Source organism: Castor canadensis, chromosome X (assembly GCF_047511655.1).
Source record: "Castor canadensis chromosome X, mCasCan1.hap1v2, whole genome shotgun sequence".
In the NCBI taxonomy this organism is placed as follows: domain Eukaryota; kingdom Metazoa; phylum Chordata; class Mammalia; order Rodentia; family Castoridae; genus Castor; species Castor canadensis.
In genome coordinates this window covers 14668247-14681304 of record NC_133405.1, presented here as the reverse complement: position 1 = coordinate 14681304, position 13058 = coordinate 14668247, and the positions used below count along the sequence as shown (strand labels likewise).

At 36.5% G+C, this 13058-nt stretch overlaps 1 protein-coding gene across 7 annotated transcripts in view; it reads right to left on the bottom strand.

Annotated features, from left to right (window-relative positions):
* The window catches only part of Mcf2 (MCF.2 cell line derived transforming sequence), a 104612-nt gene that overhangs the window by 66365 nt on the left and 25189 nt on the right, over positions 1-13058 (bottom strand). The gene's annotated exons all lie outside the window — the stretch shown is intronic.

Below are 13058 nucleotides of genomic sequence, written 5' to 3'. Positions count from 1 at the left end.
TGGTGCATTTGCTACTTGTACAAATACAGGTAAGTTACTGAGCCTCTCTGAGCCTCAGTTTTCTTATCTATAAACTGTGAAATAGCTGGTGTAACAGCCGGTACCACATAAACAATAGCATGTTATTTCATTTTTTATCATTACAAATGAAACAATGTTTATTTTTCTATTTGTCCCAGATCTTAAATGAGAACTTCTAATGTTCAAATGTTCTGATATTGCAGGGACCAAAAATCAAAGCCCCTTATCTGCCTCTGGTCCATGAACAACGATAACTTTTTAAAGAAAATAGGTCATTGAACTAGGCTATTTCAGATTGCTGGTTTTATTGCCTGTGGCTTCATATATCTTATGAAGCCATAATTTCTATCTGCTCTCTTATTTTAAAAAAAGTGCCTTCAAAGTCCTGGTATCTAGTGGTGTCAGGCTGATGACACATTGCCTTTCTTGTGCTCCTCAAATCCTACCATACGGATATGGTTTATCAAGGCCAATGCTTCTCAAGGGAATTAAACAAGTTCTCCATGAGCCACACCACGCAGTGGAATATAGTATCTATTTACAGAATGACTGCCTCCCCAGATTTGAAACATAAAGCAATGAATTGGCACTTTTATTTTCATAAGATACAAGCCATTATAAGCCTATGATTGGACAAAACATAAAAATTAATAACAATGCCTTATAAGTAACAGGTATATATATACACAGGAATACACATATAGATGGTAAATAGATAGATAGATAAATAGATAGACAGACCGACAGATAGATATCTGGTGTGTATCTCAGGCCAAGGTGTACACATTGACACTCTTTGGAGGCTGTGTTTCCTCAGATAAAAGGATATGCTTGTAATAGCCAGAGACATGTGTCACACATTCACACTTTTAGGCATGGAGACACAGTGGAAAGATAATGGGAAAAGGACTCGAATCTTCTCTTTTCTCCACACCTACAAAAGTCACAATGACATATGGTTTAAATAAAAGAGCATTAGACATAAAAACATCCCTTCCCAAATTTCTCCCCTGATTTGGTCAGCAGGAATACCTATGGATATAAATTGATGAACTGTATATCAGATGGCAGATCTGAAAGTACTAATATGTGCAACTTGATTCTTCCCATATCATTCCAACTCTTGCCTAAAAGCTCATGGGCTGAGAGCAGGAGAAGCAAGGCCTCACTTTAGCTCAGCCACTGAGTTGCTCTGCAATCTTGAACAAGTCACTCCCCACCCTACCCCTCATTACAACATAGCAAAAGCTTTCTGAGGTCCTAAGAAATTTCTATGAGTTCCAACAGCATGTTAAATCCACAGATATAAGAAAAACATACTGGTGTTTTTAATCGCTAAAATGTCTCCAACAATTGTGCCAATAAAATAGCATTCCACCCTAACAAAAAGGAATGAAATGATGGTTAAAAAAGATGTTACACTTTAAGAAATGTTCTAGGTTGGAAACAGACTGAAGGCAGAAAAACTAAGGCAGGAAAGGCAACTAAAGATGGGGTTATCACTAAGCAGCCACCAAGGACAAGGTGAGATTATTGCTGACAATGAAGCAGAGAGTATGGGATGCAGAGAAAGTTGGGACACTGAGCTGCATTCTGCTTTGTCTCTGACCCTCTAGAATGTCCACACAGATTGCCTCCAGAAACACAAAAGTGAGAGCAACTATGATTTATACTGTTTCTCTTCCTGACCCTTTAAATTTTTATTCCAAAGCATGAAAAAAGAAAAGCCCAGTTCACCAACTCTGGACCAAGCCCCCATTAGAGCATGTTCCTTGTTGAGCAGATGCACATTTCATAGGAAGTTTGTCACGCTGCCCCATGGGGAAAGTTCAATTACTCACAAATAAAAAGCGTGCATTCTCCTTACTTTGGACTAGTTGCTAAGCACAAATAAAGAGCTGCAACGCAATAGCTAATCTGACCAATACCCTTTTGGAGCAGATCTTCATTTAAGAGTTCTGCACAATATTGTGTTTGTACAATCAGACACAAACTGAAATCAAAAGATGGTAAAAGTGTTTGCCAATTCATTCATTCTATAAATGATAAGAAAGAAGAATCAGGCTCTTATTGTCTTAACCACAGTTGCAAATATATCACTGATATTTCTTTTATAATACAAATGAGGATATAAGTTAAGAATTCAAGTATGAATTTTCAAAGTCCTCCAAGAAATGCAAATTAATATATTTGAGATAGTTCACAGACAGAAGACTGTAGCCATCCAATCAATTGCTCTACTTTGTGTCACTTGCAGAAACACAGAACATGTGTCATCTTAATACAGGGTGTACCTTAAAGTTCACAAAGCTGTATTTTATGTTCATTCACTTTTTTTAAATAAACATTTATTGAGCACCTACTATGTTCCAAATACTGCTCTAAGCTGCTCTTGAATAGATCTTCTGGGAAAAATAAAGGTTCACAATCAAATAAGTTTGTGAAATATGAAAGATTAGACATGCTACAATATTACCCAGCAAAACACATGACACATTGTGACTCTTGGGTATAGGCATTGCATGCAATGTTTTCCAAACTCATTTGATAAAGTACACCTTTGCTTGCTTGCTTGCTTGGTTTTTTCCTAAAAAAAAAAAAAAAAGAAAAAGAAATAAAGAAAGAAAGCTATAAAGACTGCCATGAAGAAGTACTTTGTTCCAAATGTCAAAAGTATTTGCTGATGAAATGCCTGCCATGGAGGGTAGAGAACCCTTTCCCATCAGTACTAGTGTCCAAACAAAGGCCAAGCAATTCTGTGGAGAGTCATGACAGAGGAAAATCAAGCATTTAGTTGGGTGGGAATCAATGATCTTTCAGGTCTTATTTCTCTGAAAGTCTATGTCCATGTGATTGGAGTATAGATTACCATTCCGGGGCATTTCAATTCTACTGTGATTATTAATGACTCCTATGGAGAAAATTATCCTTTAAAAAATTAAGTAAATTGGTACCTACAAGTCTTCCCATTTTACAGAAAGCATTTTATTTCAGATCCTGGAGTATAATAGCAATAATTCCAACCCTTGAACTTTTATTTCACAGTGACATTCTCTCATGTCCATTGATCCCCTCACTGGGGTTCCTGTTCATATAGGATAGAAAAATACAAGTTCTGAGCCATGCTGTGCATACATACAACTTCATCCAAGCACTACAGAGTCATGAGAAATACACTACTTAAAGAGCAAGTGCTTCTATTATTCACATGTCTTCCTAAAGATAAAATAAGAAGGAAAAATGGAGGGCCAACAACTAAAAATAGAAAGAAAAAATAAAAGAAATGTCAACCAGAAAGATCATGGCAATCAACCTACTAACAACCTACTACCATATAAGAGAGTGGGGGAGGTGCAGAAAATGATTAACAAGAGATATCATTTACAAAGCCCGTAGTACTTGCTGGGCACCTGCATGGGGCATTTGAAATGCAGTTTCTCTGGTCTTAGAGACAGTCCAGCAACGTGGATATTAAAACCATCACCTTACAGATGAGGAAACAGGCTGAGATGCTACCATCCATGCACTTCTTCATTCAGGAGACTCATATTAAACAACTGCCAGGGGCAATGCACTATTCAGACTCAAAGCAGACTCTAGTAGGAGATTGAGAAAAACTTCTATGGTGTCATTTACCTGGTTCTCTAACCTTCAGACAGGCATCTAATGCAAATTATTACCTAGATTTGGCTTTATAGCTTCCCATTTTCTTCTGACAACAGGTTTCATCATATCAAGCAAGTTTATAAACAATCTTTTTCAAGAAATCTCATCATTTTTACAGCCTGAAATTCCTAACAGTGATGCTTACTTTTAGCAATCAGCTCTTTGAAAGTTCCCTATTACTGATGTATAAGAAAGATAAAATTAGGTTTTGTTGTGAGTCCTAAATCCTGCTACAAAGCAGATGGGATTCTATGAGTGTAATTTTTCCCTTTCAATCTGAATGACAGCTACAACATACCATCTGTAAACAGTAATGGCTTAGCACACACAACAAATTGAAGTGTTATCTTGACAAATTTTATGCTTTAAAAGGTGGAACAAATAAAAGGGTAATTCTGAAACCATCACAAAATGAATTCCCATCAGACTACAGTAGAGTAAACTATGTAGTGCTTTGTTCTGCAATAAAGGTATAGTATGAAAGACTTGCATAATGCCATACTAGCAATATAAAACTAAGATTCATGCTAAATCATCCATCTGCTAACACCTATTGGAGCCTCTTTCTAATGCATCATAATTCAATAAACATCTACTGACTTATTATTTGGCTCCTCTCTGCTAGGTGCTGAGTCCCATGATAATATGAAGACAGTTCACTTCACAAAGCTTAAGAAATAAATAAACAAAAATAGTCAGGCATGGTGGTGCATGTCTGCAATCCCAGCACTCAGGAGGCCGAGGCAGGAGGATGGAGAGTTCTAGGCCAGCCTGGGCTAAATAGTGAGTTCCAAAGCAGCCTGGGCTACAAGGGAGACCTTGTCTCAAAAACAAAAAATAAGTAACAGAGATATGACATGTAAGTTGCTGGCCACAATTTAAGATAGAGTACAGTACAAGGGCATAGTAAAAATGTACAATACAGAATATGGAGAGGAGAGAGATTATTACATTACATGTAATTTGAGAGAGGGAGAAAAAGAAAGGTTTCATACTTCAGAATTGAATGGCACCATAAGTCAAATGGGCCTGATAGACATCTACATAGTATTACATCCTGCAACAGCAAAATATACATTCTTCTCAGCAGCCCATGGAACTTTCTCCAAAATAGACCATATTTTAGGTCACAAAGCAAGTCTTAATAAATATAAGAAAACTAAAATAACCCCCTGCATACTTTCTGGCCACAATGCAATAAATAACAACAAAAGAAACAGCAAAAAATACTCAAACACCTGGAGACTGAACAACACATTGCTCCAGGATCAGTGGGTCACTGAAGAAATAAGGGAGGAAAGTTCCTGGAAGTTAATGAAAATGAAAGCACAACCTATCAGAACCTATGGGACACAGCAAAGGCAGTCCTAAGGGGAAAGTTTATAAACATGAATGCATATATTAAAAACATAGAAAGAGCCAGGTGCTGGTGGCTCATGCCTATAATCCTAAACTACTCAGGAGTCAGAGATTAGGAAGATCACCATTCGAAGCCAGCTCAGGCAAATAGTTCATGAGACCCTATCTCAAAAAAACCCATTACAAAAATAAGGGCTGGTGGAACAGCTCAAGGTGTAAGCCCTGGGTTCAACTTAATGCTGCATCTCAAACTCCTAGAAAAACAAGAACAAGCTAAACCCAAAACTAGCAGAAGGAGAAAAATAATAAAAATAAGGACCAAGATAGAGACCAAAAAAAAAAAAAAAAATCAACACCAAGAATCAACAAAACTAAAAGCTGGTTCTTTGAAAAGATAAATAAAATTGACAAATCCTTGGCAAATCTGACTAAAATGAAGAGGGAAAAGATGCAAATTAATAAAATTAGAAATGAAAAAAGGAAGACCATAACAAATGCCAAGGAAATCCACAGAATCATCAGGGACTACTTTGAAAACCTACATTCAAATACACTGGAAAATCTAGAAAAAATAGGCAAATTTCTAGACACATATGACCATTCAAAATTGACCCAAGAGGATATCAATCACTTAAACAAATCTATAACAAGCAATAAAATTGAAGTAGCAATAAAGAGTCTCCCAAAAAAGAAAAGTCCAGGACCTACCAGATTCAGTGCTGAATTCTACCAGACCTTTAAAGAAGAACTGATACCAACCCTCCTTAAACTTTTCCAAGAAATAGAAAGGGAAGGAACACTGCCAAACTCATTCTATGAAACCAGTATTACACTATCCTAAAACCGGACAAGAACACATCCAAAAAAGAGAACTACAGGCCAATCTCTTTAATGAACATCAATGCAAAAATCTTCAATAAAATAATGGCAAACCAAATCCAACAACATAGCAAAAAGATCATACATTATGGTCAGGTTGGTTTCATCCCAGGAATGCAGGGATGGTTCAACATACGCAAATCATTAAACGCAATACAGCACATTAACAGAACCAAAGACAAAAACCACATGAACATCTCATTTTTCTGAAATGTCAGAAAAAAACCTGTGACAAAATTCAACATCCCTTTATATAAAATCTCTGAATAAACTAGGAATAGAATGAATGTTCCTCAACATAGTAAAGTCTACATATGACAAACCAATAGCCAACATCATACTAAATGGGGAAAAATTGAAATCATTTCCTCTAAAGTCAGTAATGAAACAAGCGTGTCCACTCTCCTCACTCCTATTATAGTCTTGGAATTCTTAGCCAGAGCAATAAGGAAGAAGAAATAAAAGGGGAATACAAATTTGGAGAAGAAGCAGTCAAACTATCCCTATTTGCAAATGACTGATCTGATACCTAAAAGACCAAAAAAACTACACCAAAAAAAAAAAAAATCCTAGACACCATAAACAGCTTTAGCAAAATCTCAAGATACAAACTCAATTTACAAAAATCAGTAGATTTTTTATACATCAACAAGGAACAGACTGAGAAATATAGGAAAATAATTCCATTCACAATAGCCGCAAAAAAAATAAAATACCTAGGAATAAACTTAACAAAGGTGAAAGATCTCTACAAGGAAAACTATAAACCATTGAAGAAAGAAATCAAAGAAGACTACAGAACAAGCAGATATCCCATGCTTATGGATTAGAAGAATCAGTATTGTAAAAATGGCTATGTTACCAAAAGCAATCTACATGTTCAATACAATCTCCATCAAAATTTCAATGATATTCATGACAGAAATTGAAAAAGCAATCCTTAAGTTCATTTAGAAGCACAAAAGACCACAAATAGCCAAGGCAACACTGAACAAAAAGAGCAACACTGGACGTATCACAATACACAACTTCAAACTATACTACAGAGCCAGAGTAATAAAAACAGCATGGTACTGGCACAAAAACAGACATGAAGACCAGTGGAAAAGAATAGAAGACCTAGATGTGAATCCACACAGCTATGCCCACCTGACTTTTTTTTTTGTGGTACCAGGGCTTGAATTCAGGGACTACACCTTGAGCCACTCCACCAGCCCTTTTCATGTTAGGTATTTTTGAGAGAGGGTCTGAACTGCAATCCTCCTGATTTCTGCCTCTTAAGTAGCTAGGATTACGGGCGTGAGCCACCGACGTCCCGCTCTCTGATTTTTGACAAACGTGCCACAAACACACAATGGAGAAAAGACAGCTTCTTCAACAAATGTTGCTGGGCAAACTGAATATCTGCATGCAGAAACTGAAACTAGATCGGTGTCCTTCACCCTGTGCAAGGATCAACTCAAAGTGGATTAAGGACCTTAATATCAGACCTGAAACTTTGAAGATAGTGCAGCAAAGAGCAGGGAATACATTGGAATTAATAAGCATAGGCAAGGACTTCCTAAATGGAATAAAAATGGCTTAGCAACTAAGAGAAAAGATTGACAAATAGGATTACATGAAATTAAAAAGCTTCAGCACAACAAAAGAAATGGTTTCTAAATTGAAGAGGCCACCCACAGAATGGGAGAAAAACTTTGCCAGCTATACATCTGACAAGGGATTAATAACCAGAAAACACAGGGAGCTCAAGAAACTAAACTCCCAAAGAATCAATAACCCAATGAAGAAATGGGCAACTGAACTAAACAAAATTTTTTCAAAGGAAGAAGTCCAAATAGCCAAAAAACACATTAAGGAATGCTCAACATCCCTGTCCATAAATAAAGGAAATGCAAATCAAAACCACATTAAGACTTCGTCTCACTCCTGTTAGAATTGCTACCATCAAGAACACAAACAATAACAAATGTTGGTGAGGATGTGGAGGAAAAGGAACCCTCACACACTGCTGGTGGGAATGTAAATTAGTGCAACCACTATGGAAAACAGTATGTAGGCTCCTCAAAAATATTAAAATTAGAACTGCAATTTCACTCCTAGAGACATACCTAAAAGAATGTAAGTCAGAATACAATCAGGGCACCTGTATACCCATGCTTACTGCAGCATTGTTTACAATAGCTAAGCTACGGAAACAGCCAAGATGCCCCAGTACTGATGAATGCATAAAGAAAATGTGGTATTTATATGCAATACAATTTTATTCAGCTATAAAGAAGAATGAAATTTTGCTGTTTGCTGGTAAATGGATGGAACTGGCTCAGAAGGCCAAGTCTCATGTTTTCTCTTATATGTGGAATATAGAACGGATACAAATACACCAGTATTATGAAAAACACTCACATTAAGGGGAGGACTCTTACAACAGGGGAAGGGTAAAAGAAGGAAGTTAAGAAGGTGAATATGGGGGGAATTCCAAGACAGCGGCTAGAAAGAGGAAGCAGAAAGTGTGCCTCCTATAGTGAAATCTTGGAGAGATGCTGAAGACACACCTTGCAGGCAAAACCACCAAAAAGAGGCAAAACTTTGACCCCTACACACCTCCAGCCAGCTCAGAGAATCTCCATTTCACGTTAAATGAAGAAACCAGGAGGACCCCCGGGCCGCCAGTCGCCCACGCCCAGATGGCTTGGGAAGACACAGAAAAGCTTACTGTCGATTAGTACACTAAAGCTTCCTGTTTATATCTTTGAAATGTTTTTGTTTGATTCTTTGTTTTTTTTCCTACTTGTCTGTTTATTTGTTTTTCCCTTTTTCTTTAACTTCTTTGCTCTCCATCTCCTCTCACCCTTCCATTCTAAATATCACCATTGTTATTATTACAAGCTAGAAAACACTTAATTGCACACAGTACAGGGACAGTAACAACACCAAGGACAATGACGGGAAGACAGAAAAAACAGGGAAACCAGTTTCCCCACAGCAAAAAATTAGTACAGGAACCAGAGGGAAATGAAAAAAACAGATACTCAGATCCAGACTCCAACAAAATGAAGATAAACTATGCCAAAGAACCCAATGAAGCCCACAAGAATAATTTAAAAGAAGATATACTACAGGTACTCAATGAGAATTATATAGAGATGATACTGGATAGGGTCAACCAAAATGTACAGGAGACACTCAGGAAATTCCAGGACAACAAAAATAGAGAATTTGGAAAAGCAAAAGAAGAAATAAAAGAAACCATAGAAGCACTGTATAAACACCAAAGTGAAACAGAAAACACGATTAATAAACAGATAAATGAACTCAGGACAAAAATAGACAACATTAAAGAGGAAACCACCCAGGATATGGAAAACCTCAGAAAAAAGAACGAAACAGAACTGCAAAACACAACGGAAAGCCAATCCAGCAGAATAGAACAAACAGAAGACAGAATTTCAGAACTTGAAGATGAAATGGTAATTAAAGGAAAAACCGAAGAACTATTAAACAACTAAAGATCTGAGAAAAGAAAATGCAAGAACTCACCAAATCCATCAGAAGACCAAACTTGAAAATCATGGGCATCAAAGAAGGAGAAGAGGTGCAAGCAAAGGGAATGTGTAATATATTCAACAAAATGATAACAGAAAATTTCCCAAATCTAGAGAAAGATACTCCCATACAGATGCAAGAGGCCTCCAGGACACCAAACAGACCAGATCCAAATAGAACTACCATGTGACATATCATCATTAAAACAACAAGTTCAGAAACTAGAGAAAGAATATTGAAAGCTGTAGGAGAGAAAAAACAAATAACATACAAAAGTAAACCCATCAAAATCACAGCAGACTTCTCAAAAGAAACATTAAAAGCAAGAAGAGCATGGGGTGAGATCTTCTGGGCACTGAATGAAAATAACTTCAACCCCAGGATACTCTACCCAGCAAAACTATCATTCAAAATAGATGGAACAATAAAAGTCTTCCATAATAAGCAACAACTAAAACAATATGTGACCACAAAGCCACCACTACAAAAGATTCTTCAAGGGATTCTGCACACAGAAAGTGAAACGCAACTTAACCATGAAAAGACAGGCAGCACCAAACCACAGGAAAAGAAAAAGCAAGACAGTAGAGAGTAACCTCAATTTAGGTACACACAATCAAACCTTCAAACAACTAAGACAACTAAATGACAGGAATCACCACATACTTATCAGTACGAACACTTAATGTTAACGGACTTAATTCACCCATCAAAAGGCACTGCTTGACAAAATGGATTAAAAAGGAAGATCCAACAATTTGCTGCTTACAGGGGACCCATCTCACTGACAAAAATAAGCATAACTTAGGATGAATGGCTGGAAGAAGATTTACCAAGCCAATGGCCCCCAAAAACAGGCAGGAGTAGCAATACTTATCTCTGACAAAGTAGACTTCAAAGCTACATTGATCAAATGAGATTAAGAAAGACATTCCATACTAATAAAAAAGGGAAATAGACCAAAAGGAAATAATAATCATCAACCTGTATGCACCCAATGTCAAAGACCTAATTTCATCAAATATACCCTGAAAGACCTAAAAGCATATATTAACGCCAACACAGTGGTTGTGGGAGACTTTAACACCCCTTTATCATCAATAGATAGGTCATCCAAACAAAAAATCAATAAAGAAATCCAAGATCTAAAATATACCATAGATCAAATGGACCTACTTGATGTCTACAGAACATTTCATCCAACATCTACACAATATACATTCTTCTCAGCAGCCCATGGAACCTTCTCCAACATAGATCATATCCTAGGGAACAAAGCAAGCCTCAGCAAATATAAGAAAATAGAAATCATACTGTGCTTACTATCTGATCACAATGCAGTAAAAGTAGAACTCAACAACAAAAGTAAAGACAAAAAACATGCAAACAGCTGGAAACTTAATAACCCATTACTTAATGAACAATGGATCATCGATGAAATAAAAGAGGAAATTAAAAAGTTCCTGGAAGTCAATGAAAATGAAAACACAACCTACCGGAACCTATGGGACACAGCTAAGGCAGTCTTGAGAGGAAAGTTTATAGCCATGAGTGCATATATTAAAAAGACGGAAAGATCCCAAATCAATGACCTAATTATACATCTCAAACTCCTAGAAAAACAAGAACAAGCAAATCCCAAAACAAATAGAAGGAGAGAAATAATAAAAATAAGTGCTGAAATCAACAAAATAGAAACCAAAAAAACCATACAAAGAATTAATGACACAAAAAGTTGGTTCTTTGAAAACATAAACAAGATCGACAGACCCCTGGCAAACCTGACTAAAATGAGGAGAGAAAAAACCCAAATTAGTAGAATCAGGATTGCAAAAGTGGAGATAACAACAAACACCATGGAAGTCCAGGAAATCATCAGAGACTACTTTGAGAACCTATATTCAAATAAATTTGAAAATCTTAAAGAAATGGACAGATTACTAGATACATATGATCATCCAAAACTGAACCAAGAGGAAATTAATCACCTGAATAGATCTGTAACACAAAATGAAATTGAAGCAGCAATCAAGAGTCTCCCCAAAAAGAAAAGTCCAGGACCTGATGGATTCTCTGCTGAATTCTATCAGACCTTTAAAAAGAACTGATACCAACCCTCCTTAAACTGTTCCACAAAATAGAAAGGGAAGGAAAACTGCCTAACACATTTTATGAAGCCAGTATTACACTTATCCCAAAACCAGGCAAAGACACCTCCAAAAAGGAGAACTATAGGCCAATCTCCTTAATGAACATTGATGCAAAAATCCTCAACAAAATAATGGCAAACCGAATTCAACAACACATCAAAAAAGATCATTCACCACGACCAAGTAGGCTTCATCCCAGGAATGCAGGGGTTATTCAACATATGAAAATCAATAAACATAATAAAGCACATTATCAGAAGTAAAGACAAAAACCACTTCATCATCTCAATAGATGCAGAAAAAGCCTTTGATAAAAGCTCTAAGAAAACTAGGAATAGAAGGAAAGTTCCTCAACATTATAAAAGCTATGTATGACAAACCTACAGCCAGCATTATACTTAACGGAGAAAAACTGAAACCATTCCCTCTAAAATCAGGAACCAGACAAGGATGCCCACTATCTCCACCCCTATTCAACATAGTACTGGAATTCCTAGCCAGAGCAATTAGGCAAGAAGAAGGAATAAAAGGAATACAAATAGCTAAAGAAATGGTCAAAATATCCCTATTTGGAGATGACATGATCCTATACCTTAAAGACCCAAAAAACTCTACTCAGAAGCTTCTAGACATCATCAATAGCTACAGCAAGGTAGCAGGATATAAAATCAACATAGAAAAATCATTAGCATTTCTATACACTAACAATGAGCAAATTGAAAAGGAATGTATGAAAACAATTCCATTTACAATAGCCTCAAAAAAAATCAAATACCTAGGTGTAAACCTAACAAAAGATGTGAATGACCTCTACAATGAAACTATAAACTTCTGAAGAAAGAGATTGAGGAAGTCTATAGAAAGTGGAGAGATCTCCCATGCTCATGGATTGGTAGAATCAACATAGTAAAAATGTCGATACTCCCAAAAGTAATCTACATGTTTAATGCAATTCCCATCAAAATTCCAATGACATTCATTAAAGAGATTGAAAAATCTACTGTTAAATTTATATGGAAACACAAGAGGCCACGAATAGCCAAGGCAATACTCAGTCAAAAGAACAATGCAGGAGGTATCACAATACCTGACTTCAAACTATATTACAAAGCAATAATGATAAAAACAGCATGGTACTGGCACAAAAACAGACATGAAGACCAGTGGAACAGAATAGAGGACCCAGATATGAAGACATACAACTATAACCAACTTGTCTTTGACAAAGGAGCTAAAAATATACGATGGAGAAATAGTAGCCTCTTCAACAAAAACTGCTAGGAAAACTGTTAGCACTCTGCAAAAAACCGAAACTAGATCCATGTATATCACCCTATACCAAGATTAACTAAAAATGGATCAAGGATCTTAATATCAGACCACAAACTCTAAAGTTGATACAAGAAAGAGTAGGAAATACTCTGGAGTTAGAAGGTA